Consider the following 26,191-nt stretch of genomic DNA (forward strand, 5'->3'; position numbering starts at 1 on the left):
GTGAATAATTTTAAAATCTTAGCTCAAACGGCTGCAAAACCTGTTTGCCCAGCACGGGGATATTGAGTTCTATAAGATAAAGCCATAAACATGTTTGTCTGAGTCTTCTATCAAAAGTTACAGCGATTTATATGAAGTTGTTCAAAAACGCTTTATTTCGCCAAGACAATGCGTTTCTCACTGTTACATGCATTTGAATGGGAAACTCGCCTGAAACAAAGTATAGGTTTTCATTATGTGAATAATTTTAAAATCTTAGCTCAAACGGCTGCAAAACCTCTTCTGTTTGCCCAGCACGGGGATATTGAGTTCTATAAGATAAAGCCATAAACATGTTTGTCTGAGTCTTCTATCAAAAGTTACAGCGATTTATATGAAGTTGTTCAAAAACGCTTTATTTCGCCAAGACAATGCGTTTCTCACTGTTACATGCATTTGAATGGGAAACTCGCCTGAAACAACGTATAGGTTTTCATTATGTGAATAATTTTAAAATCTTAGCTCAAACGGCTGCAAAACCTGTTTGCCCAGCACGGGGATATTGAGTTCTATAAGATAAAGCCATAAACATGTTTGTCTGAGTCTTCTATCAAAAGTTACAGCGATTTATATGAAGTTGTTCAAAAACGCTTTATTTCGCCAAGACAATGCGTTTCTCACTGTTACATGCATTTGAATGGGAAACTCGCCTGAAACAAAGTATAGGTTTTCATTATGTGAATAATTTTAAAATCTTAGCTCAAACGGCTGCAAAACCTGTTTGCCCAGCACGGGGATATTGAGTTCTATAAGATAAAGCCATAAACATGTTTGTCTGAGTCTTCTATCAAAAGTTACAGCGATTTATATGAAGTTGTTCAAAAACGCTTTATTTCGCCAAGACAATGCGTTTCTCACTGTTACATGCATTTGAATGGGAAACTCGCCTGAAACAAAGTATAGGTTTTCATTATGTGAATAATTTTAAAATCTTAGCTCAAACGGCTGCAAAACCTGTTTGCCCAGCACGGGGATATTGAGTTCTATAAGATAAAGCCATAAACATGTTTGTCTGAGTCTTCTATCAAAAGTTACAGCGATTTATATGAAGTTGTTCAAAAACGCTTTATTTCGCCAAGACAATGCGTTTCTCACTGTTACATGCATTTGAATGGGAAACTCGCCTGAAACAAAGTATAGGTTTTCATTATGTGAATAATTTTAAAATCTTAGCTCAAACGGCTGCAAAACCTGTTTGCCCAGCACGGGGATATTGAGTTCTATAAGATAAAGCCATAAACATGTTTGTCTGAGTCTTCTATCAAAAGTTACAGCGATTTATATGAAGTTGTTCAAAAACGCTTTATTTCGCCAAGACAATGCGTTTCTCACTGTTACATGCATTTGAATGGGAAACTCGCCTGAAACAAAGTATAGGTTTTCATTATGTGAATAATTTTAAAATCTTAGCTCAAACGGCTGCAAAACCTGTTTGCCCAGCACGGGGATATTGAGTTCTATAAGATAAAGCCATAAACATGTTTGTCTGAGTCTTCTATCAAAAGTTACAGCGATTTATATGAAGTTGTTCAAAAACGCTTTATTTCGCCAAGACAATGCGTTTCTCACTGTTACATGCATTTGAATGGGAAACTCGCCTGAAACAAAGTATAGGTTTTCATTATGTGAATAATTTTAAAATCTTAGCTCAAACGGCTGCAAAACCTGTTTGCCCAGCACGGGGATATTGAGTTCTATAAGATAAAGCCATAAACATGTTTGTCTGAGTCTTCTATCAAAAGTTACAGCGATTTATATGAAGTTGTTCAAAAACGCTTTATTTCGCCAAGACAATGCGTTTCTCACTGTTACATGCATTTGAATGGGAAACTCGCCTGAAACAAAGTATAGGTTTTCATTATGTGAATAATTTTAAAATCTTAGCTCAAACGGCTGCAAAACCTGTTTGCCCAGCACGGGGATATTGAGTTCTATAAGATAAAGCCATAAACATGTTTGTCTGAGTCTTCTATCAAAAGTTACAGCGATTTATATGAAGTTGTTCAAAAACGCTTTATTTCGCCAAGACAATGCGTTTCTCACTGTTACATGCATTTGAATGGGAAACTCGCCTGAAACAATGTATAGGTTTTCATTATGTGAATAATTTTAAAATCTTAGCTCAAACGGCTGCAAAACCTGTTTGCCCAGCACGGGGATATTGAGTTCTATAAGATAAAGCCATAAACATGTTTGTCTGAGTCTTCTATCAAAAGTTACAGCGATTTATATGAAGTTGTTCAAAAACGCTTTATTTCGCCAAGACAATGCGTTTCTCACTGTTACATGCATTTGAATGGGAAACTCGCCTGAAACAAAGTATAGGTTTTCATTATGTGAATAATTTTAAAATCTTAGCTCAAACGGCTGCAAAACCTCTTCTGTTTGCCCAGCACGGGGATATTGAGTTCTATAAGATAAAGCCATAAACATGTTTGTCTGAGTCTTCTATCAAAAGTTACAGCGATTTATATGAAGTTGTTCAAAAACGCTTTATTTCGCCAAGACAATGCGTTTCTCACTGTTACATGCATTTGAATGGGAAACTCGCCTGAAACAAAGTATAGGTTTTCATTATGTGAATAATTTTAAAATCTTAGCTCAAACGGCTGCAAAACCTGTTTGCCCAGCACGGGGATATTGAGTTCTATAAGATAAAGCCATAAACATGTTTGTCTGAGTCTTCTATCAAAAGTTACAGCGATTTATATGAAGTTGTTCAAAAACGCTTTATTTCGCCAAGACAATGCGTTTCTCACTGTTACATGCATTTGAATGGGAAACTCGCCTGAAACAAAGTATAGGTTTTCATTATGTGAATAATTTTAAAATCTTAGCTCAAACGGCTGCAAAACCTGTTCTGTTTGCCCAGCACGGGGATATTGAGTTCTATAAGATAAAGCCATAAACATGTTTGTCTGAGTCTTCTATCAAAAGTTACAGCGATTTATATGAAGTTGTTCAAAAACGCTTTATTTCGCCAAGACAATGCGTTTCTCACTGTTACATGCATTTGAATGGGAAACTCGCCTGAAACAACGTATAGGTTTTCATTATGTGAATAATTTTAAAATCTTAGCTCAAACGGCTGCAAAACCTGTTTGCCCAGCACGGGGATATTGAGTTCTATAAGATAAAGCCATAAACATGTTTGTCTGAGTCTTCTATCAAAAGTTACAGCGATTTATATGAAGTTGTTCAAAAACGCTTTATTTCGCCAAGACAATGCGTTTCTCACTGTTACATGCATTTGAATGGGAAACTCGCCTGAAACAAAGTATAGGTTTTCATTATGTGAATAATTTTAAAATCTTAGCTCAAACGGCTGCAAAACCTCTTCTGTTTGCCCAGCACGGGGATATTGAGTTCTATAAGATAAAGCCATAAACATGTTTGTCTGAGTCTTCTATCAAAAGTTACAGCGATTTATATGAAGTTGTTCAAAAACGCTTTATTTCGCCAAGACAATGCGTTTCTCACTGTTACATGCATTTGAATGGGAAACTCGCCTGAAACAAAGTATAGGTTTTCATTATGTGAATAATTTTAAAATCTTAGCTCAAACGGCTGCAAAACCTCTTCTGTTTGCCCAGCACGGGGATATTGAGTTCTATAAGATAAAGCCATAAACATGTTTGTCTGAGTCTTCTATCAAAAGTTACAGCGATTTATATGAAGTTGTTCAAAAACGCTTTATTTCGCCAAGACAATGCGTTTCTCACTGTTACATGCATTTGAATGGGAAACTCGCCTGAAACAAAGTATAGGTTTTCATTATGTGAATAATTTTAAAATCTTAGCTCAAACGGCTGCAAAACCTCTTCTGTTTGCCCAGCACGGGGATATTGAGTTCTATAAGATAAAGCCATAAACATGTTTGTCTGAGTCTTCTATCAAAAGTTACAGCGATTTATATGAAGTTGTTCAAAAACGCTTTATTTCGCCAAGACAATGCGTTTCTCACTGTTACATGCATTTGAATGGGAAACTCGCCTGAAACAAAGTATAGGTTTTCATTATGTGAATAATTTTAAAATCTTAGCTCAAACGGCTGCAAAACCTCTTCTGTTTGCCCAGCACGGGGATATTGAGTTCTATAAGATAAAGCCATAAACATGTTTGTCTGAGTCTTCTATCAAAAGTTACAGCGATTTATATGAAGTTGTTCAAAAACGCTTTATTTCGCCAAGACAATGCGTTTCTCACTGTTACATGCATTTGAATGGGAAACTCGCCTGAAACAAAGTATAGGTTTTCATTATGTGAATAATTTTAAAATCTTAGCTCAAACGGCTGCAAAACCTCTTCTGTTTGCCCAGCACGGGGATATTGAGTTCTATAAGATAAAGCCATAAACATGTTTGTCTGAGTCTTCTATCAAAAGTTACAGCGATTTATATGAAGTTGTTCAAAAACGCTTTATTTCGCCAAGACAATGCGTTTCTCACTGTTACATGCATTTGAATGGGAAACTCGCCTGAAACAAAGTATAGGTTTTCATTATGTGAATAATTTTAAAATCTTAGCTCAAACGGCTGCAAAACCTGTTCTGTTTGCCCAGCACGGGGATATTGAGTTCTATAAGATAAAGCCATAAACATGTTTGTCTGAGTCTTCTATCAAAAGTTACAGCGATTTATATGAAGTTGTTCAAAAACGCTTTATTTCGCCAAGACAATGCGTTTCTCACTGTTACATGCATTTGAATGGGAAACTCGCCTGAAACAAAGTATAGGTTTTCATTATGTGAATAATTTTAAAATCTTAGCTCAAACGGCTGCAAAACCTGTTTGCCCAGCACGGGGATATTGAGTTCTATAAGATAAAGCCATAAACATGTTTGTCTGAGTCTTCTATCAAAAGTTACAGCGATTTATATGAAGTTGTTCAAAAACGCTTTATTTCGCCAAGACAATGCGTTTCTCACTGTTACATGCATTTGAATGGGAAACTCGCCTGAAACAAAGTATAGGTTTTCATTATGTGAATAATTTTAAAATCTTAGCTCAAACGGCTGCAAAACCTGTTTGCCCAGCACGGGGATATTGAGTTCTATAAGATAAAGCCATAAACATGTTTGTCTGAGTCTTCTATCAAAAGTTACAGCGATTTATATGAAGTTGTTCAAAAACGCTTTATTTCGCCAAGACAATGCGTTTCTCACTGTTACATGCATTTGAATGGGAAACTCGCCTGAAACAAAGTATAGGTTTTCATTATGTGAATAATTTTAAAATCTTAGCTCAAACGGCTGCAAAACCTGTTTGCCCAGCACGGGGATATTGAGTTCTATAAGATAAAGCCATAAACATGTTTGTCTGAGTCTTCTATCAAAAGTTACAGCGATTTATATGAAGTTGTTCAAAAAAACTTTATTTCGCCAAGACAGTGCGTTTCTCACTGTTACATGCATTTGAATGGGAAACTCGCCTGAAACAAAGTATAGGTTTTCATTATGTGAATAATTTTAAAATCTTAGCTCAAACGGCTGCAAAACCTGTTTGCCCAGCACGGGGATATTGAGTTCTATAAGATAAAGCCATAAACATGTTTGTCTGAGTCTTCTATCAAAAGTTACAGCGATTTATATGAAGTTGTTCAAAAACGCTTTATTTCGCCAAGACAATGCGTTTCTCACTGTTACATGCATTTGAATGGGAAACTCGCCTGAAACAAAGTATAGGTTTTCATTATGTGAATAATTTTAAAATCTTAGCTCAAACGGCTGCAAAACCTGTTTGCCCAGCACGGGGATATTGAGTTCTATAAGATAAAGCCATAAACATGTTTGTCTGAGTCTTCTATCAAAAGTTACAGCGATTTATATGAAGTTGTTCAAAAACGCTTTATTTCGCCAAGACAATGCGTTTCTCACTGTTACATGCATTTGAATGGGAAACTCGCCTGAAACAAAGTATAGGTTTTCATTATGTGAATAATTTTAAAATCTTAGCTCAAACGGCTGCAAAACCTGTTTGCCCAGCACGGGGATATTGAGTTCTATAAGATAAAGCCATAAACATGTTTGTCTGAGTCTTCTATCAAAAGTTACAGCGATTTATATGAAGTTGTTCAAAAACGCTTTATTTCGCCAAGACAATGCGTTTCTCACTGTTACATGCATTTGAATGGGAAACTCGCCTGAAACAAAGTATAGGTTTTCATTATGTGAATAATTTTAAAATCTTAGCTCAAACGGCTGCAAAACCTCTTCTGTTTGCCCAGCACGGGGATATTGAGTTCTATAAGATAAAGCCATAAACATGTTTGTCTGAGTCTTCTATCAAAAGTTACAGCGATTTATATGAAGTTGTTCAAAAACGCTTTATTTCGCCAAGACAATGCGTTTCTCACTGTTACATGCATTTGAATGGGAAACTCGCCTGAAACAACGTATAGGTTTTCATTATGTGAATAATTTTAAAATCTTAGCTCAAACGGCTGCAAAACCTGTTTGCCCAGCACGGGGATATTGAGTTCTATAAGATAAAGCCATAAACATGTTTGTCTGAGTCTTCTATCAAAAGTTACAGCGATTTATATGAAGTTGTTCAAAAACGCTTTATTTCGCCAAGACAATGCGTTTCTCACTGTTACATGCATTTGAATGGGAAACTCGCCTGAAACAAAGTATAGGTTTTCATTATGTGAATAATTTTAAAATCTTAGCTCAAACGGCTGCAAAACCTGTTTGCCCAGCACAGGGATATTGAGTTCTATAAGATAAAGCCATAAACATGTTTGTCTGAGTCTTCTATCAAAAGTTACAGCGATTTATATGAAGTTGTTCAAAAACGCTTTATTTCGCCAAGACAATGCGTTTCTCACTGTTACATGCATTTGAATGGGAAACTCGCCTGAAACAAAGTATAGGTTTTCATTATGTGAATAATTTTAAAATCTTAGCTCAAACGGCTGCAAAACCTGTTTGCCCAGCACGGGGATATTGAGTTCTATAAGATAAAGCCATAAACATGTTTGTCTGAGTCTTCTATCAAAAGTTACAGCGATTTATATGAAGTTGTTCAAAAACGCTTTATTTCGCCAAGACAATGCGTTTCTCACTGTTACATGCATTTGAATGGGAAACTCGCCTGAAACAATGTATAGGTTTTCATTATGTGAATAATTTTAAAATCTTAGCTCAAACGGCTGCAAAACCTGTTTGCCCAGCACGGGGATATTGAGTTCTATAAGATAAAGCCATAAACATGTTTGTCTGAGTCTTCTATCAAAAGTTACAGCGATTTATATGAAGTTGTTCAAAAACGCTTTATTTCGCCAAGACAATGCGTTTCTCACTGTTACATGCATTTGAATGGGAAACTCGCCTGAAACAAAGTATAGGTTTTCATTATGTGAATAATTTTAAAATCTTAGCTCAAACGGCTGCAAAACCTGTTCTGTTTGCCCAGCACGGGGATATTGAGTTCTATAAGATAAAGCCATAAACATGTTTGTCTGAGTCTTCTATCAAAAGTTACAGCGATTTATATGAAGTTGTTCAAAAACGCTTTATTTCGCCAAGACAATGCGTTTCTCACTGTTACATGCATTTGAATGGGAAACTCGCCTGAAACAACGTATAGGTTTTCATTATGTGAATAATTTTAAAATCTTAGCTCAAACGGCTGCAAAACCTGTTTGCCCAGCACGGGGATATTGAGTTCTATAAGATAAAGCCATAAACATGTTTGTCTGAGTCTTCTATCAAAAGTTACAGCGATTTATATGAAGTTGTTCAAAAACGCTTTATTTCGCCAAGACAATGCGTTTCTCACTGTTACATGCATTTGAATGGGAAACTCGCCTGAAACAAAGTATAGGTTTTCATTATGTGAATAATTTTAAAATCTTAGCTCAAACGGCTGCAAAACCTGTTCTGTTTGCCCAGCACGGGGATATTGAGTTCTATAAGATAAAGCCATAAACATGTTTGTCTGAGTCTTCTATCAAAAGTTACAGCGATTTATATGAAGTTGTTCAAAAACGCTTTATTTCGCCAAGACAATGCGTTTCTCACTGTTACATGCATTTGAATGGGAAACTCGCCTGAAACAACGTATAGGTTTTCATTATGTGAATAATTTTAAAATCTTAGCTCAAACGGCTGCAAAACCTGTTTGCCCAGCACGGGGATATTGAGTTCTATAAGATAAAGCCATAAACATGTTTGTCTGAGTCTTCTATCAAAAGTTACAGCGATTTATATGAAGTTGTTCAAAAACGCTTTATTTCGCCAAGACAATGCGTTTCTCACTGTTACATGCATTTGAATGGGAAACTCGCCTGAAACAAAGTATAGGTTTTCATTATGTGAATAATTTTAAAATCTTAGCTCAAACGGCTGCAAAACCTCTTCTGTTTGCCCAGCACGGGGATATTGAGTTCTATAAGATAAAGCCATAAACATGTTTGTCTGAGTCTTCTATCAAAAGTTACAGCGATTTATATGAAGTTGTTCAAAAACGCTTTATTTCGCCAAGACAATGCGTTTCTCACTGTTACATGCATTTGAATGGGAAACTCGCCTGAAACAAAGTATAGGTTTTCATTATGTGAATAATTTTAAAATCTTAGCTCAAACGGCTGCAAAACCTGTTTGCCCAGCACGGGGATATTGAGTTCTATAAGATAAAGCCATAAACATGTTTGTCTGAGTCTTCTATCAAAAGTTACAGCGATTTATATGAAGTTGTTCAAAAACGCTTTATTTCGCCAAGACAATGCGTTTCTCACTGTTACATGCATTTGAATGGGAAACTCGCCTGAAACAAAGTATAGGTTTTCATTATGTGAATAATTTTAAAATCTTAGCTCAAACGGCTGCAAAACCTGTTTGCCCAGCACGGGGATATTGAGTTCTATAAGATAAAGCCATAAACATGTTTGTCTGAGTCTTCTATCAAAAGTTACAGCGATTTATATGAAGTTGTTCAAAAACGCTTTATTTCGCCAAGACAATGCGTTTCTCACTGTTACATGCATTTGAATGGGAAACTCGCCTGAAACAATGTATAGGTTTTCATTATGTGAATAATTTTAAAATCTTAGCTCAAACGGCTGCAAAACCTGTTTGCCCAGCACGGGGATATTGAGTTCTATAAGATAAAGCCATAAACATGTTTGTCTGAGTCTTCTATCAAAAGTTACAGCGATTTATATGAAGTTGTTCAAAAACGCTTTATTTCGCCAAGACAATGCGTTTCTCACTGTTACATGCATTTGAATGGGAAACTCGCCTGAAACAAAGTATAGGTTTTCATTATGTGAATAATTTTAAAATCTTAGCTCAAACGGCTGCAAAACCTGTTCTGTTTGCCCAGCACGGGGATATTGAGTTCTATAAGATAAAGCCATAAACATGTTTGTCTGAGTCTTCTATCAAAAGTTACAGCGATTTATATGAAGTTGTTCAAAAACGCTTTATTTCGCCAAGACAATGCGTTTCTCACTGTTACATGCATTTGAATGGGAAACTCGCCTGAAACAACGTATAGGTTTTCATTATGTGAATAATTTTAAAATCTTAGCTCAAACGGCTGCAAAACCTGTTTGCCCAGCACGGGGATATTGAGTTCTATAAGATAAAGCCATAAACATGTTTGTCTGAGTCTTCTATCAAAAGTTACAGCGATTTATATGAAGTTGTTCAAAAACGCTTTATTTCGCCAAGACAATGCGTTTCTCACTGTTACATGCATTTGAATGGGAAACTCGCCTGAAACAAAGTATAGGTTTTCATTATGTGAATAATTTTAAAATCTTAGCTCAAACGGCTGCAAAACCTCTTCTGTTTGCCCAGCACGGGGATATTGAGTTCTATAAGATAAAGCCATAAACATGTTTGTCTGAGTCTTCTATCAAAAGTTACAGCGATTTATATGAAGTTGTTCAAAAACGCTTTATTTCGCCAAGACAATGCGTTTCTCACTGTTACATGCATTTGAATGGGAAACTCGCCTGAAACAAAGTATAGGTTTTCATTATGTGAATAATTTTAAAATCTTAGCTCAAACGGCTGCAAAACCTGTTTGCCCAGCACGGGGATATTGAGTTCTATAAGATAAAGCCATAAACATGTTTGTCTGAGTCTTCTATCAAAAGTTACAGCGATTTATATGAAGTTGTTCAAAAACGCTTTATTTCGCCAAGACAATGCGTTTCTCACTGTTACATGCATTTGAATGGGAAACTCGCCTGAAACAAAGTATAGGTTTTCATTATGTGAATAATTTTAAAATCTTAGCTCAAACGGCTGCAAAACCTCTTCTGTTTGCCCAGCACGGGGATATTGAGTTCTATAAGATAAAGCCATAAACATGTTTGTCTGAGTCTTCTATCAAAAGTTACAGCGATTTATATGAAGTTGTTCAAAAACGCTTTATTTCGCCAAGACAATGCGTTTCTCACTGTTACATGCATTTGAATGGGAAACTCGCCTGAAACAAAGTATAGGTTTTCATTATGTGAATAATTTTAAAATCTTAGCTCAAACGGCTGCAAAACCTGTTTGCCCAGCACGGGGATATTGAGTTCTATAAGATAAAGCCATAAACATGTTTGTCTGAGTCTTCTATCAAAAGTTACAGCGATTTATATGAAGTTGTTCAAAAACGCTTTATTTCGCCAAGACAATGCGTTTCTCACTGTTACATGCATTTGAATGGGAAACTCGCCTGAAACAAAGTATAGGTTTTCATTATGTGAATAATTTTAAAATCTTAGCTCAAACGGCTGCAAAACCTGTTCTGTTTGCCCAGCACGGGGATATTGAGTTCTATAAGATAAAGCCATAAACATGTTTGTCTGAGTCTTCTATCAAAAGTTACAGCGATTTATATGAAGTTGTTCAAAAACGCTTTATTTCGCCAAGACAATGCGTTTCTCACTGTTACATGCATTTGAATGGGAAACTCGCCTGAAACAAAGTATAGGTTTTCATTATGTGAATAATTTTAAAATCTTAGCTCAAACGGCTGCAAAACCTGTTTGCCCAGCACGGGGATATTGAGTTCTATAAGATAAAGCCATAAACATGTTTGTCTGAGTCTTCTATCAAAAGTTACAGCGATTTATATGAAGTTGTTCAAAAACGCTTTATTTCGCCAAGACAATGCGTTTCTCACTGTTACATGCATTTGAATGGGAAACTCGCCTGAAACAAAGTATAGGTTTTCATTATGTGAATAATTTTAAAATCTTAGCTCAAACGGCTGCAAAACCTGTTTGCCCAGCACGGGGATATTGAGTTCTATAAGATAAAGCCATAAACATGTTTGTCTGAGTCTTCTATCAAAAGTTACAGCGATTTATATGAAGTTGTTCAAAAACGCTTTATTTCGCCAAGACAGTGCGTTTCTCACTGTTACATGCATTTGAATGGGAAACTCGCCTGAAACAAAGTATAGGTTTTCATTATGTGAATAATTTTAAAATCTTAGCTCAAACGGCTGCAAAACCTGTTTGCCCAGCACGGGGATATTGAGTTCTATAAGATAAAGCCATAAACATGTTTGTCTGAGTCTTCTATCAAAAGTTACAGCGATTTATATGAAGTTGTTCAAAAACGCTTTATTTCGCCAAGACAATGCGTTTCTCACTGTTACATGCATTTGAATGGGAAACTCGCCTGAAACAAAGTATAGGTTTTCATTATGTGAATAATTTTAAAATCTTAGCTCAAACGGCTGCAAAACCTGTTTGCCCAGCACAGGGATATTGAGTTCTATAAGATAAAGCCATAAACATGTTTGTCTGAGTCTTCTATCAAAAGTTACAGCGATTTATATGAAGTTGTTCAAAAACGCTTTATTTCGCCAAGACAATGCGTTTCTCACTGTTACATGCATTTGAATGGGAAACTCGCCTGAAACAAAGTATAGGTTTTCATTATGTGAATAATTTTAAAATCTTAGCTCAAACGGCTGCAAAACCTGTTTGCCCAGCACGGGGATATTGAGTTCTATAAGATAAAGCCATAAACATGTTTGTCTGAGTCTTCTATCAAAAGTTACAGCGATTTATATGAAGTTGTTCAAAAACGCTTTATTTCGCCAAGACAATGCGTTTCTCACTGTTACATGCATTTGAATGGGAAACTCGCCTGAAACAAAGTATAGGTTTTCATTATGTGAATAATTTTAAAATCTTAGCTCAAACGGCTGCAAAACCTGTTTGCCCAGCACGGGGATATTGAGTTCTATAAGATAAAGCCATAAACATGTTTGTCTGAGTCTTCTATCAAAAGTTACAGCGATTTATATGAAGTTGTTCAAAAACGCTTTATTTCGCCAAGACAATGCGTTTCTCACTGTTACATGCATTTGAATGGGAAACTCGCCTGAAACAAAGTATAGGTTTTCATTATGTGAATAATTTTAAAATCTTAGCTCAAACGGCTGCAAAACCTGTTTGCCCAGCACGGGGATATTGAGTTCTATAAGATAAAGCCATAAACATGTTTGTCTGAGTCTTCTATCAAAAGTTACAGCGATTTATATGAAGTTGTTCAAAAACGCTTTATTTCGCCAAGACAATGCGTTTCTCACTGTTACATGCATTTGAATGGGAAACTCGCCTGAAACAAAGTATAGGTTTTCATTATGTGAATAATTTTAAAATCTTAGCTCAAACGGCTGCAAAACCTGTTTGCCCAGCACGGGGATATTGAGTTCTATAAGATAAAGCCATAAACATGTTTGTCTGAGTCTTCTATCAAAAGTTACAGCGATTTATATGAAGTTGTTCAAAAACGCTTTATTTCGCCAAGACAATGCGTTTCTCACTGTTACATGCATTTGAATGGGAAACTCGCCTGAAACAAAGTATAGGTTTTCATTATGTGAATAATTTTAAAATCTTAGCTCAAACGGCTGCAAAACCTGTTTGCCCAGCACGGGGATATTGAGTTCTATAAGATAAAGCCATAAACATGTTTGTCTGAGTCTTCTATCAAAAGTTACAGCGATTTATATGAAGTTGTTCAAAAACGCTTTATTTCGCCAAGACAATGCGTTTCTCACTGTTACATGCATTTGAATGGGAAACTCGCCTGAAACAAAGTATAGGTTTTCATTATGTGAATAATTTTAAAATCTTAGCTCAAACGGCTGCAAAACCTGTTCTGTTTGCCCAGCACGGGGATATTGAGTTCTATAAGATAAAGCCATAAACATGTTTGTCTGAGTCTTCTATCAAAAGTTACAGCGATTTATATGAAGTTGTTCAAAAACGCTTTATTTCGCCAAGACAGTGGGTTTTAGAGTCTTCATCATTAAATCTCTGGTTGCTTCATTTTTCTATCCTATATCAGATATTTTAAAGGTTATCTTAGGTAAAGTTCCATTCTCATGGTGAGGCAAAGTGCTTTATGTGTGTGTGTGCCCGTGTCATGAACGGCTATAAAAGGCCTATAATTAAAGAACAAAGCGGGGTTTGAGTTCGAGTTGCGGCAGACTGTCACTACTTGTAAATGGAACGCAGCCTTCCTACGGCGGACAGCTAATAACAGGAATCGGACGCGGTCCAGCCAAGTCCACAGCAACCACCATAGCAACCGCCTAGCATGACCTTAAAAACATATTCTGTCTTCATAACTATCAAAATCGTGAAATGATTTGCAAAGTGTGAAAGTGTTACAGCTGCAGAGAGCTATGGCGGTATCTATGGAAGCTGTTTACATAGCTAATAATATACGATGTAACCATGGAGACAGTCAGTCACTTGAGCTAGCGGTGCATGTTTACTACAGTGAATAAGGTGATTGAGTGCACAGCGTCCACACTCTGCAGGGGGTAAAGACATTACTTCAATATTGTTTTATATTGATATATATTAGCCTTCTGTTGACCATCACCTCAGGTTCACCATTACAGTTTCAGATTACAGATGCACACTGTCTAAACACATTCAAAAACTCATGTCTCAGAAATAAGCACAGCTGTTCATGTTTGTCATTAGAGTTTTATTTGTAAGAAAATTATGAACTTCATATTGTGCATTAAATAAAAGAACATTTCACAACTCTGAGTCAACAGAAACAGGTAACAGAAATGTCTCTAATGTGTACAGTGTAGTGTAAGCATTAAAAGATCATAAAGGAAAAACTAACATTTATGTGAAACTAATTGTAATAAAAAATGAGCAGGTGCTTTATAGATTTAAAAGAAAGAATCTGAAAACAACACTTTTTTGGTCTAAGTGATCAAAGTAGAAAACAGAACTGATGTTCAAGAACAAACCGTAGCTGCACTAATATTACACATCTCGATCGTTGTACTGAACAGACATGTTGCTTTTAAAACCACATGCAGTGTGTGACCATGACTGTTCACTGAGACCATGAACGCCACTTCGCTGAAGCATTCTTCTTCTTCTTCTTGCCATTAAATTGGAAGCAGAAGCAGCACGAGCTGATTTGATCTACTGAAAGGAAAAAGCAGAACATCTGAGTTGAAACCAGTCAGCTGAAATCATTAAGACAGGAACAAATTCAATGCAGTGTCTCAAGTGGCTTAGCCTGTTACAACTGTTGATACAAGCTAAATACGGTTAACACACAGTGTCAGGGAGCTCCAGTGTGGGAACTAGTGGCTTTAGGTTTGTAGTCATTTAACTTTCATCCATTCATTCATTTAATTCAGGAGGAAGAAATGCCAGGTTGGTGCAGGCTGGTTACATGCATTTGGTCCCATGCTGTCTTTAATTAAATGACTTGGTTCATTTTATGGCTGGGCTGTATGTGGGGTTATATCATGTTATTTGGGCAGGAGTACCTGTCCCCTGTTAGACTTAGAAAGTTTCTCCATAAGTAGAGTTTCTAACTCTTCTAGCACATCTGTGGCTGACAGCTTTTTGGTGGCTCTTTTTACCCCACACTGGTTGTGAGTGTGTAAATAGCCCCACTAGTTATTTTGGGTTGCAGTTAACTAGGGAGGAAGGGGTGGGTATGCCATGATTAGGTGAATAACAATTATATGTGATACATAAATTTCACAATGCATGCATATATCTCTATCAATTAAACCTGGCCTGAGGGCTGCCATTTTTTACATTCAGTTATTTCTCTTAGAAATGTTGGAACTAAATAATGAATGTGTTACAGTTAAAGTGAAACACTGGTCAGTGTAAATGGCTCATTGGGACACAGAAACCTTTAAATTAAACCTGATATCTAGTGTCAAACAATATCAAAGCTGTAAAAGATGTTTACATTCAGAATTTATAAAACTATTATTGTAAATAAATTCAAACAAGTGAGCTTTTCTCTTTGTGCTGAATATCAACACTGTGGTTTCTTAGACTGTAAGCTGTACTTTAGTGCAACCAGTTGCAGAAGCTGCCACTCCAAATGTCTTTTGATAACAAGAAAAAAATACCTTTTCAGTACACGGCCTGAAGTTCTTCTCCGAAATCTTCTGCAATCGGCTTTGTCTGCTGGTTTGAAGACAATAAACCATAAAAAAGATGATTTAGTCACTTTGTCTGTGTCATGCAGCTCGAATGTGTCGTGTAACGATGTTGAATAGCCGTCGTTATCCCTCTGCTGCGTCAGTAGGATTGTACTGTACAGCATCTCATTGATATGTGAGGAATGCTAATGTAACACGATAACAGACTTACATCATTAAAATATAAAGTGCAGGAGATATTTAGATATTTTTTATATTTATATTACATTTTATAGCTGACGGATATTACTAAATAGATAGAATTTACTAAATAGCTGGATGAACATGAAAAATATGTCTATAATAACAAATGACCATGAGAGCCAGTAGAATTAATTCAGCTGGACACTCAAAAGACGTCCTTAAATGCTCTTTAAGTGGCAGAACAGATGAACAAACAGTTAATCGCTTACTTGAGATGAAATCTGCTCAGCTACTTTGAAAACAGCTTCTAACTGGTTCCTCCTTTAACAGGATGACTGCTCAGGGGTAAGGCCATCATGCAATCCAGCAACCTTTATGGTTCTGCTTTGATTCACCAGGAACTATTAGGGAAACCTTCCAGCGCCTCCTGTGAAAGACACAGGCATAAACACACAAACATTTATTAACATGTTCCACAGTGTTCCAGTTTGATTTTCTTATCCTGTGGACAACAACGTACATGGATGCAGGTTTATTGTTAACTTTTGTAAGGTTTATTTAATGAACATATCCAGCTGCAGCTCCACTGTGATCCTGAACTGGATAAGCACTTAAGAAAATGTGTCAATAAATGGACAAACATCAACTTACTATATTTATCCAAACAGACGGGACCAATAATGCTTCGCTGAGTTAGAGACTTTAACAGACTCTTCTATGTAAGAATGTCTCGTGCTGATATACCTGCAAACTTGACAACAAAGGTTTTTCAGACTACATGTAGCTGTCCTCTATGTCAGCTAACACATTTACATTTATGTCACACTTATTTCTGCTTTCCCATTTTATAATTATTACTTACATTTTGATTAGATACCTTGAGTTTGTAAATGATCAGATTACATAATTGGAATACAATGTATCCAATTCAGGGTTGCGGGAGGATGAAGCCTATCCCAGCTGATACAGGACAAAGACAGGCTGCCAGTTTATTGCAGGGCTAATACAACATGTGTAACAGAAAATCCACTTAAATGTTTGATATTTCTTATAATAATCATAATTATGACTATTATTTAAAGGTTTCTTCATAAATACATTTTGATTTTTTATAACCCCTAAAATATAAACCTGAGCTGTTTCAGATTCTGACCTCTGACCTCAGTGACCTGGCTGTGTCCTCACTGCAGCTCCCTCTTGGAAGTACGTCTGCTTCTTGTCTTCCCCCAGTGTTGACCGCCTGATATCAAGATATCACGTACTGTAACTGAGGAACAAAAAAGGACAAACACTTGCCTTCATTTAAAAGTACATTCATACAGAGATAATCTATGGAAACACACTAGTTCACAGTTTGGGAGGAACCAGTTCCTGTGAAACATTTCTGTATATGAACATCATGTGGAGAATGAATGAAATGAGTTCTTCAGGTGACTCAGCAGTCCCACACTGACAAATGAAATCTAGTTAAACTATTAAGCATATTTGCTCTTCTGAAATCTGTGTTAAACAACAACAAACATAAATTAGTAACAAAAACTACAGCTGAGTATAGGCTTTACAAACCACCAGCAGCCATAATGCTAAATTTTAATCTTCAAATGTTTCTGAGCTGTCTTCAACCTGCTTTTAGCACATTAAAGTCTCAATAAATAAAGTCAATGCAGACTCAATCCTAAATGTTCAGCACACAGAGACACAGAGGTACTGTTTAAAGTTTAGTGTTAACTTGAGTCACTGATCATTCACAGTATTACAGAGTCTGGCAGTCTTTGCATGATGTCCACGTCACTGTAAGTTTCTAGCTGACTCTCAGGTGTGCCAGCAGGAAAGAGTAATAATAACCTGCATCCTGAGGTTTGTCATGCAGGATTAAAGGAGCCAAGCTTTGTTCACACAGCTAGGATTGTATTTTACACTGACCCTGGGTCAGTATCAACTTCAAGAAGACAGCTGTAACTGTTGATAGAAGAATCACACACACATATTTATGGCTTTGCCTTATAGAATTCAGCATCTCAGTGCTCAGGAAATAGGTTTTGCAGCTGTTTGAGCTAAGATTTTCAAGTTATTCACAAATTAAAACCTATACTTTGTGTCGGGCAAGAACTAAATTCAAATGCATGTAACAGTGAGAAACGCGTTTCTCATCAACTTCATAGAGCTTGCTGTAACTTTTGATAGAAGACTCAGACAAACATATTCATGGCTTTATCTTATAGACTTCAATATCCCCCCAATGTGTGTGTGAGTCTTCTCTCAAAATTTACAGCTGTCTTTATGAAGTTTATGGAAAAACGCTTTATTTCACCACGTTAGTGCGTTTCTCGCTATTACATGCATTTGAATGGAGTTCTCGCCCGACACAAAGTATAGGTTTTCAATTTGTGAATAACTTGAAAATCTTAGCTCAAACAGCTGCAAAACCTATTTCCTCAGCACGGAGATGCTGAATTCTATAAGGCAAAGCCATAAATATGTGTGTGTGTGAGTCCTCTATCAAAAGTTACAGCTGTCTTCATGAAGTTGATACTGACCCAGGGTCAGTGTAAAATACAAGTTATTCACATAATGAAAACTTATACTTTGTTTCGTGCAAGAACTCCATTCAAATGCATGTAATAGTCAGAAACGCACTGTCTCGGCGAAATGAAGCCTTTTTGTACAACTTCATGAAGTTAGCTGTAACTTTTGATAAAAGGCTCAAAGCAGAGGGATAACGACGGCTATTCAACATCGTTACACGACACATTCGAGCTGCATGACGCAGACAAAGTGACTAAATCATCTTTTTTGTGGTTTATTGTCTTCAAACCAGCAGACAAAGCCGATTGCAGAAGATGTCGGAGAAGAACTTCAGGCCGTGTACTGAAAAGGTATTTTTTTCTTGTTATCAAAAGACATTTGGAGTGGCAGCTTCTGCAACTGGTTGCACTAAAGTACAGCTTACAGTCTAAGAAACCACAGTGTTGATATTCAGCACAAAGAGAAAAGCTCACTTGTTTGAATTTATTTACAATCATAGTTTTATAAATTCTGAATGTAAACATCTTTTACAGCTTTGATATTGTTTGACACTAGATATCAGGTTTAATTTAAAGGTTTCTGTGTCCCAATGAGCCATTTACACTGACCAGTGTTTCACTTTAACTGTAACACATTCATTATTTAGTTCCAACATTTCTAAGAGAAATAACTGAATGTAAAAAATGGCAGCCCTCAGGCCAGGTTTAATTGATAGAGATATATGCATGCATTGTGAAATTTATGTATCACATATAATTGTTATTCACCTAATCATGGCATACCCACCCCTTCCTCCCTAGTTAACTGCAACCCAAAATAACTAGTGGGGCTATTTACACACTCACAACCAGTGTGGGGTAAAAAGAGCCACCAAAAAGCTGTCAGCCACAGATGTGCTAGAAGAGTTAGAAACTCTACTTATGGAGAAACTTTCTAAGTCTAACAGGGGACAGGTACTCCTGCCCAAATAACATGATATAACCCCACATACAGCCCAGCCATAAAATGAACCAAGTCATTTAATTAAAGACAGCATGGGACCAAATGCATGTAACCAGCCTGCACCAACCTGGCATTTCTTCCTCCTGAATTAAATGAATGAATGGATGAAAGTTAAATGACTACAAACCTAAAGCCACTAGTTCCCACACTGGAGCTCCCTGACACTGTGTGTTAACCGTATTTAGCTTGTATCAACAGTTGTAACAGGCTAAGCCACTTGAGACACTGCATTGAATTTGTTCCTGTCTTAATGATTTCAGCTGACTGGTTTCAACTCAGATGTTCTGCTTTTTCCTTTCAGTAGATCAAATCAGCTCGTGCTGCTTCTGCTTCCAATTTAATGGCAAGAAGAAGAAGAAGAATGCTTCAGCGAAGTGGCGTTCATGGTCTCAGTGAACAGTCATGGTCACACACTGCATGTGGTTTTAAAAGCAACATGTCTGTTCAGTACAACGATCGAGATGTGTAATATTAGTGCAGCTACGGTTTGTTCTTGAACATCAGTTCTGTTTTCTACTTTGATCACTTAGACCAAAAAAGTGTTGTTTTCAGATTCTTTCTTTTAAATCTATAAAGCACCTGCTCATTTTTTATTACAATTAGTTTCACATAAATGTTAGTTTTTCCTTTATGATCTTTTAATGCTTACACTACACTGTACACATTAGAGACATTTCTGTTACCTGTTTCTGTTGACTCAGAGTTGTGAAATGTTCTTTTATTTAATGCACAATATGAAGTTCATAATTTTCTTACAAATAAAACTCTAATGACAAACATGAACAGCTGTGCTTATTTCTGAGACATGAGTTTTTGAATGTGTTTAGACAGTGTGCATCTGTAATCTGAAACTGTAATGGTGAACCTGAGGTGATGGTCAACAGAAGGCTAATATATATCAATATAAAACAATATTGAAGTAATGTCTTTACCCCCTGCAGAGTGTGGACGCTGTGCACTCAATCACCTTATTCACTGTAGTAAACATGCACCGCTAGCTCAAGTGACTGACTGTCTCCATGGTTACATCGTATATTATTAGCTATGTAAACAGCTTCCATAGATACCGCCATAGCTCTCTGCAGCTGTAACACTTTCACACTTTGCAAATCATTTCACGATTTTGATAGTTATGAAGACAGAATATGTTTTTAAGGTCATGCTAGGCGGTTGCTATGGTGGTTGCTGTGGACTTGGCTGGACCGCGTCCGATTCCTGTTATTAGCTGTCCGCCGTAGGAAGGCTGCGTTCCATTTACAAGTAGTGACAGTCTGCCGCAACTCGAACTCAAACCCCGCTTTGTTCTTTAATTATAGGCCTTTTATAGCCGTTCATGACACGGGCACACACACACATAAAGCACTTTGCCTCACCATGAGAATGGAACTTTACCTAAGCTAACCTTTAAAATATCTGATATAGGATAGAAAAAATGAAGCAACCAGAGATTTAATGATGAAGACTCTGGGTTCTGTAGTGACCTGAATGACTCTTTGCATACAATTTATTGAAGAGGACTTTAGAATGCACTTTACATTTAGACTGTTGCTGTTTAATTTTTTACATTGTTGCGGTGTTATGTCATGAATAAAGTTCACCTGCTGGGGGTTTGATGGATCAGATCATCATAATCAATGGGTCCTGAGGTGGGCGGGACTGTCTCTGGTGATGTCACCATGAAGGAACAGCATCTGGCACGTGTTGCTGAAACATCCCAGTACACTGGTGTAGTTTCCTCTCCAGCTGTTTGACATTTGACACTTCAACATTAAGGAGAAGAAGAAGAAACAGTGTTAGGTCAGGTGACCACATGGTTTCTAAAGTAACTGACAGGAAGTAACCAGGCCGTTAGAAATGGATGGCATGTGTTTAGAGTTACTGGAGTTGGGTAACTCTACTTACCAAAAGCAGAAGCACACAGATGAAGGATCAGATGCTGAATGTTGCAGGAACATGCTCGTGCGGTGGTCATTCAGTGCTGCTCCGGCAGGTTAGACAGTCCAAGACTGATATACTGCCCATCTGAGAGTTTGAAAACACACATGCAAAGATTTATTTTGTATTACAGTCAAAGTTGGATGTTCATTTTTGTCCTTTAAAAATGTTTGTGTATTTGAAAGCGCTAACATTTAAGGATGACTTGGATCGTCTCCTTTAAAGGGGAGACAAGTGTATCCACTGATCCACGTCACTTTACCTGGATGATGACTCCTCTCCCCCTCACTCAGAAACGCTCCTAATATAACCAAGCAAATAAATAATATTGAAGATTTACTTACATCATTACAAAAACAGGAAAAACATCTCCCTTTGATTCTATTTCTCCATTCCTGCTGAACATCAGGCAACAAATATCTCAATAAATCACAGTAAAATGTAAAGCACATGTTTTCTCTGCTTTGTCTAACCTCTGCAGAGCCTCTGTCAAGAAAAACATATCTGTAAGCATAAAACAAATATACATTTCATAACACGTCACTGGACAAACCTCGGTCAGTTGATTTCCTCTGTGCAGTGTAGACGAACATCAGTCAGCAAGTCAAGGTGGTGAGATGGACTGGTGTCCTTTGTGACTCTGCTGGTTCTTCTGAGGAAATACCACCGTCTCTCCACACCGTCACCATCTGTGAGCACAAACTGCTGCTCTGCTCTGCCAGCATGTAGGAAATCACATATCACACACACAGGGGTGAAGAAACATTAGAACTCAACTTTGGATACTTTAGATCTAAACAGATCAAAGTAGCTCTTAGCTTCAACAATCAGTGAACAGACAAACAATGATACCATACTGATTCTGTATGAATACAATATGGTATTTTCAATACAGGTGTCAAATTAATTTACTAAAACTAATACAGATATATGTATTTTTTTTTTTATAAATTCGTTTGCTAAATTATAAGAATATATATTTTTTCATTTAACAATTGCAACTGAAAGAAATTAAATATTGAACAAAAATATATTGTCACATTCTGAGCATGCTCAGCATGCTGACAGACTTGAAGTTGCTACAGATTTTAAGAAGTGATAATTATAGGGAAAAAACTTCTCTTTTTCATCCGTTTAATCAAACATTTGATGCCTTAGATGTCTCAGTCCTATAGCATTCTGCAACTACAACTAAGCTGAAGCTTGGATTTGGCTGCAGGTGCCCTGTACATCCTTCTCAACATGTGGGTACCATTTAATCACACTTCTTCCTGAGCTTTGCTTCGTCACAAGACCAAAGGTGGCATCCCGTGTCACGGTCATATCATCATCCAGAAGAAACATTTGAAGAAACATCATGGAGAAGAAACATTTACGCGCCTCCCGGTTTTGTTTTCTGATCCTGCAAAAAGACTGAGGACAACAAAGCCCAGAGAACACGAGATACACAACATCCAACATTCAGACTCAACAGCCTCCATAAATGAAGAGCACCAGGTTGGTTCAGTTATAGTAGATGTCATGGAATTTTTTAAATAAAGTCTGCAACACAGAAAGAGCTGTGATCATGCTATTTATTACTGTGCACAGGAGAGCAAACACACATCAAACATCACAGTTCAGTCATGTCAGCTCTGCCACTTCACGTGTCTCGCTATGAAACCTAACGGATCAATGGTTATGCTGTTTTGTGCCCTTGACGTTATCAGCACCTGTAAAGGGAGTTGTTTTCTCAAACTGCTGAAGTAAGTTCATCTAGTTTTAGAAACCTTCATTGAACAGTCTATAACAGTGTCACAACTAAGCATATGCATAAGCACTTAAATGCTTTAAATGAGAATAACATAAAATTTCTATTACAGGAGCTAGAGCCTGTCCCAGTAGTCATAGGTAGAGCACACCTGGACAGGTCACCAGTCTGTCAGAGGACTAACACAGATGCAGCCTGACTCAATCCTAAATGTTCAGCACACAGAGACACAGAGGTACCGTTTAAAGTTTAGTGTTAACTTGAGTCACTGATCATTTGCAGTATTACAGAGTCTGGCAGTCTTTGCATGATGTCCACGTCACTGTAAGTTTCTAGCTGACTCTCAGGTGTGACAGGTGTGCCAGCAGGAAAGAGTAATAATAGCCTGCATCCTGAGGTTTTTCATGCAGGATTAAAGGAGCCAGGCTTTGTTCACACAGCTAGGATTGTATTTTACACTGACCCTGGGTCAGTATAAGTATCATACAGTTTAAACGAAGCACTGAAACTTGCACATATTTATTACAGATGCACTGAAGCTAATCGAGATATTTGCTGTCAGTCTGTGGCTGCGATTAAACACTTTACTGGAAACTTTATTAACTAGTAACTTCGTCAGTCATGACAGAAGCTAATATTTCTGTGCTAACATCGTTTAAACAGTAACAGCTTTACTCCAATATAAGCTAACGTTTACACCGTAACTTTAAGCTAGCACCATAAAGACGGTAAAACACGTAATAACATCTACAAATGCATCTTAAAGCTGTTATATTAGCACTCGGTGTATTACTAACATAACCACATTAACATTATTGACACTCGCTGGTCTGACTTTTAATAGTCATTCTATAAATGCTGTCCGTTTAAACGGTCTTACCTGTACACACTCCTGTATCCACCGGATTGCAGCCAGAGTGGATTCTGGAGTCTTCCCACGCTCCTGTTAGTGATCCTCCATCTGGATGGATGATAACAACCTTCTGAACAATCTAGCAGGAGATGGTCCATATCTAGGGGATATGGACTGACAACAGCCGAAGCGGGTGAATAAAGTCACCCAGTCGCTAGCTGTGCGATTACCCAGCATACACCAGCACAATATTAGGCACAGCACCACCATAGACATTTTCAGTGGTTTTGAATGCAGGACATGGTTATCTTACCTTGTAAAATGCATGACAATAAAACAGCTAACCACCATAAAATGGTATTGTGTATGTATGTATGTGCATGTGTGTGTGTGTGTGTGAGAGAGAGAGAGAGAGGGGGGGGGGGGGGAGAGATCAAAGGCGTGCGCTTATGTTTTTTCTTGATCAAGAGTGTGCCTCCTCTCTCTTATTGGATGTATGGTATAGCATGTTTATTCAGGTGCACCTTTGAAGTCTATGAGAATACTTTGCAGCCTGGTCTGAGTGGTCATTTCTGCACAGACACAATGAAGCGTGCACTCAGTTTAGAGGAGGCTGTTGCTGCAGTTTTGCACTCTCCACAAGCAGTGGAGATACTTCTGACAGCGAAGAAGAATTTTTGCCAGGCACCGAGGAGCTTTGCAGCTCATGTGCGGAGGAGGAGAAGGAGAAGGAGGAAGAAGAGCAGGAGGAAGAGACAAGACTGGAGGATGGCCAGTGGAGATCTAAAAATGGAGAAATCATGTGGCAACCCACACACGAAGAGGTCCTGCCATTTTTTCCTCCCCCCATTTTAACCCCAGGACCAACCCATTATGCAATTCGTATAGGATCAGCAGCCCTGTGAGCACTTTCCATCTTTTTTTTGCAGAGGACATTATGCAGCTAATCCTGCATTTCACCAACCTGCAGGGGCAACAGGTCAGTAAAAGACTGGAAGGACATAGATGAGGAGTTGCAGGCTTACATGGGGCTTGTGATGCTGGCTGGCCTGTACAGGTCTCAACATGAAACGACAACAAGCCTGTGAAATGGGGAGACAGGGCTCTTCTGTTTCATGCTACCATGTCAAAAAAAAAATGATTTGAGCAAATTAATCGGGCAGTAAGATTCGATGATCGTCTCTCCCGTCCAGGTCGCTATGGGGGGGGGGGGGGGGGGGGGGGGGGCAAGGCTGTGGTTTCCTACATCCCCAAGCAAAGAAAAAAGGTTGTCTTATTGAGCACCAGGCACCGTGAGCTACAAGTCCAGGACTCTGGGAAGAGAAAGCCCCACATCATCCTGGATTATAACAAATGCAAAGGGACTGTGGATCATTTGGACCAGGTAAGCACAATTATAAGTAATTTATTTGCCAAATTGTTTACCGTTTCTCATTGTTATAACTGATAAAGTCAGATAATGTGATTATAATAGTTTTGATATGAGATGATAGTTTTAGACTATGATAGTTTTGATAGTTACAGTAAGGAGGGGGGGGGGGGGGGGGGGTCCAGTTTGACGCCCACAGGCAGGAAGAATCTCTTGCTTATGGCTGTATAAATCTGTTCATGTCACCTGATCATTTCTTTTTGTTTTGCAGGTTTGTGGCAACTACTCCTGCCGTAGAAGGACACGTAGGTGGCCCATGTGTCTGTTCTACCACATGATCGAGGTAAGCTGCTATAATGCTTTCATTCAAGACAGCTGTAACTTTTGATAGAAGACGCATATAAACATATTTATGGCTTTATCTTTTAAAGTTCGATATCCCCGTGTTGAGCAAACAGGTTTTGCAGCTGTTTGATCTAAGATTTTCAAGTTATTCACAAAATGAATACCTATACTTTGTTTCGTGCGACAACTCCATTCAAATGCATGTAATAGTCAGAAACGCACTGTCTTGGCGAAATAAAGCGTTTACAACTTCATGAAGACAGCTCTAACTTTTGATAGGAGACTCAGATATGCGTATTTATGGCTTTATCTGATCGAATTCAATATCCCCGTGTTGAGCAAACAGTTTTAAAGCTATGTGAGCTAAGATTTTCAAGTTATTCACAAGATGAAAACCTATACTTTGTTTCGTGCGAGAACTCCATTCAAATGCATGTAATAGTCAGAAACGCACGGTCTCGGCGAAATAAAGTGTTTTTGTACAGCTTGAAGTTACCTGTAACTTTTGATAGAAGGCTCAGACACACATCAATATGGCTTTGCCTTATACAATTCAGCATCTCCGTGCTGGGGAAACAGGTTTTGCAGCTGTTTGAGCCAAGAGCTTCCAGTTATTGAAAAAATGAAAGCCTATACTTTGTTTCGTGCGAGAACTCCATTCAAATGCATGTAAAAGTCAGAAACGCACTGTCTCGGCGAAATAAAGGGTTTACAACTTCATGAAGACAGCTGTAACTTTTGATAGGAAACTCAGATATACGTATTTATGGCTTTAT

General features: G+C 37.6%; 1 long non-coding RNA gene across 8 annotated transcripts; it reads right to left on the bottom strand.

Annotated features, from left to right (window-relative positions):
• Positions 1–13,971: 13,971 nt before the first annotated feature.
• On the bottom strand, positions 13,972–24,091 carry LOC143413252 (uncharacterized). Of its 8 annotated transcripts, none has more exons than XR_013093880.1 (9): positions 24,015–24,091; positions 21,652–23,809; positions 21,361–21,399; positions 21,066–21,185; positions 20,762–20,923; positions 16,789–16,902; positions 15,905–16,062; positions 15,420–15,477; positions 13,972–14,466 (listed from the first exon to the last, which is right to left on the bottom strand). It is a non-coding gene; the product is annotated as an uncharacterized LOC143413252 (long non-coding RNA). The 8 variants fall into 8 exon arrangements; XR_013093883.1 differs by lacking the exon at positions 24,015–24,091 and having other exon boundaries at positions 21,652–21,808; positions 22,351–23,959; XR_013093881.1 differs by lacking the exon at positions 24,015–24,091 and having other exon boundaries at positions 21,652–21,813; positions 22,351–23,958.
• Between the last annotated feature and the right edge of the window lie 2,100 nt (positions 24,092–26,191).

The sequence above is a fragment of the Maylandia zebra genome, linkage group LG17, assembly GCF_041146795.1.
Source record: "Maylandia zebra isolate NMK-2024a linkage group LG17, Mzebra_GT3a, whole genome shotgun sequence".
NCBI classification, from domain to species: Eukaryota; Metazoa; Chordata; class Actinopteri; order Cichliformes; family Cichlidae; genus Maylandia; species Maylandia zebra.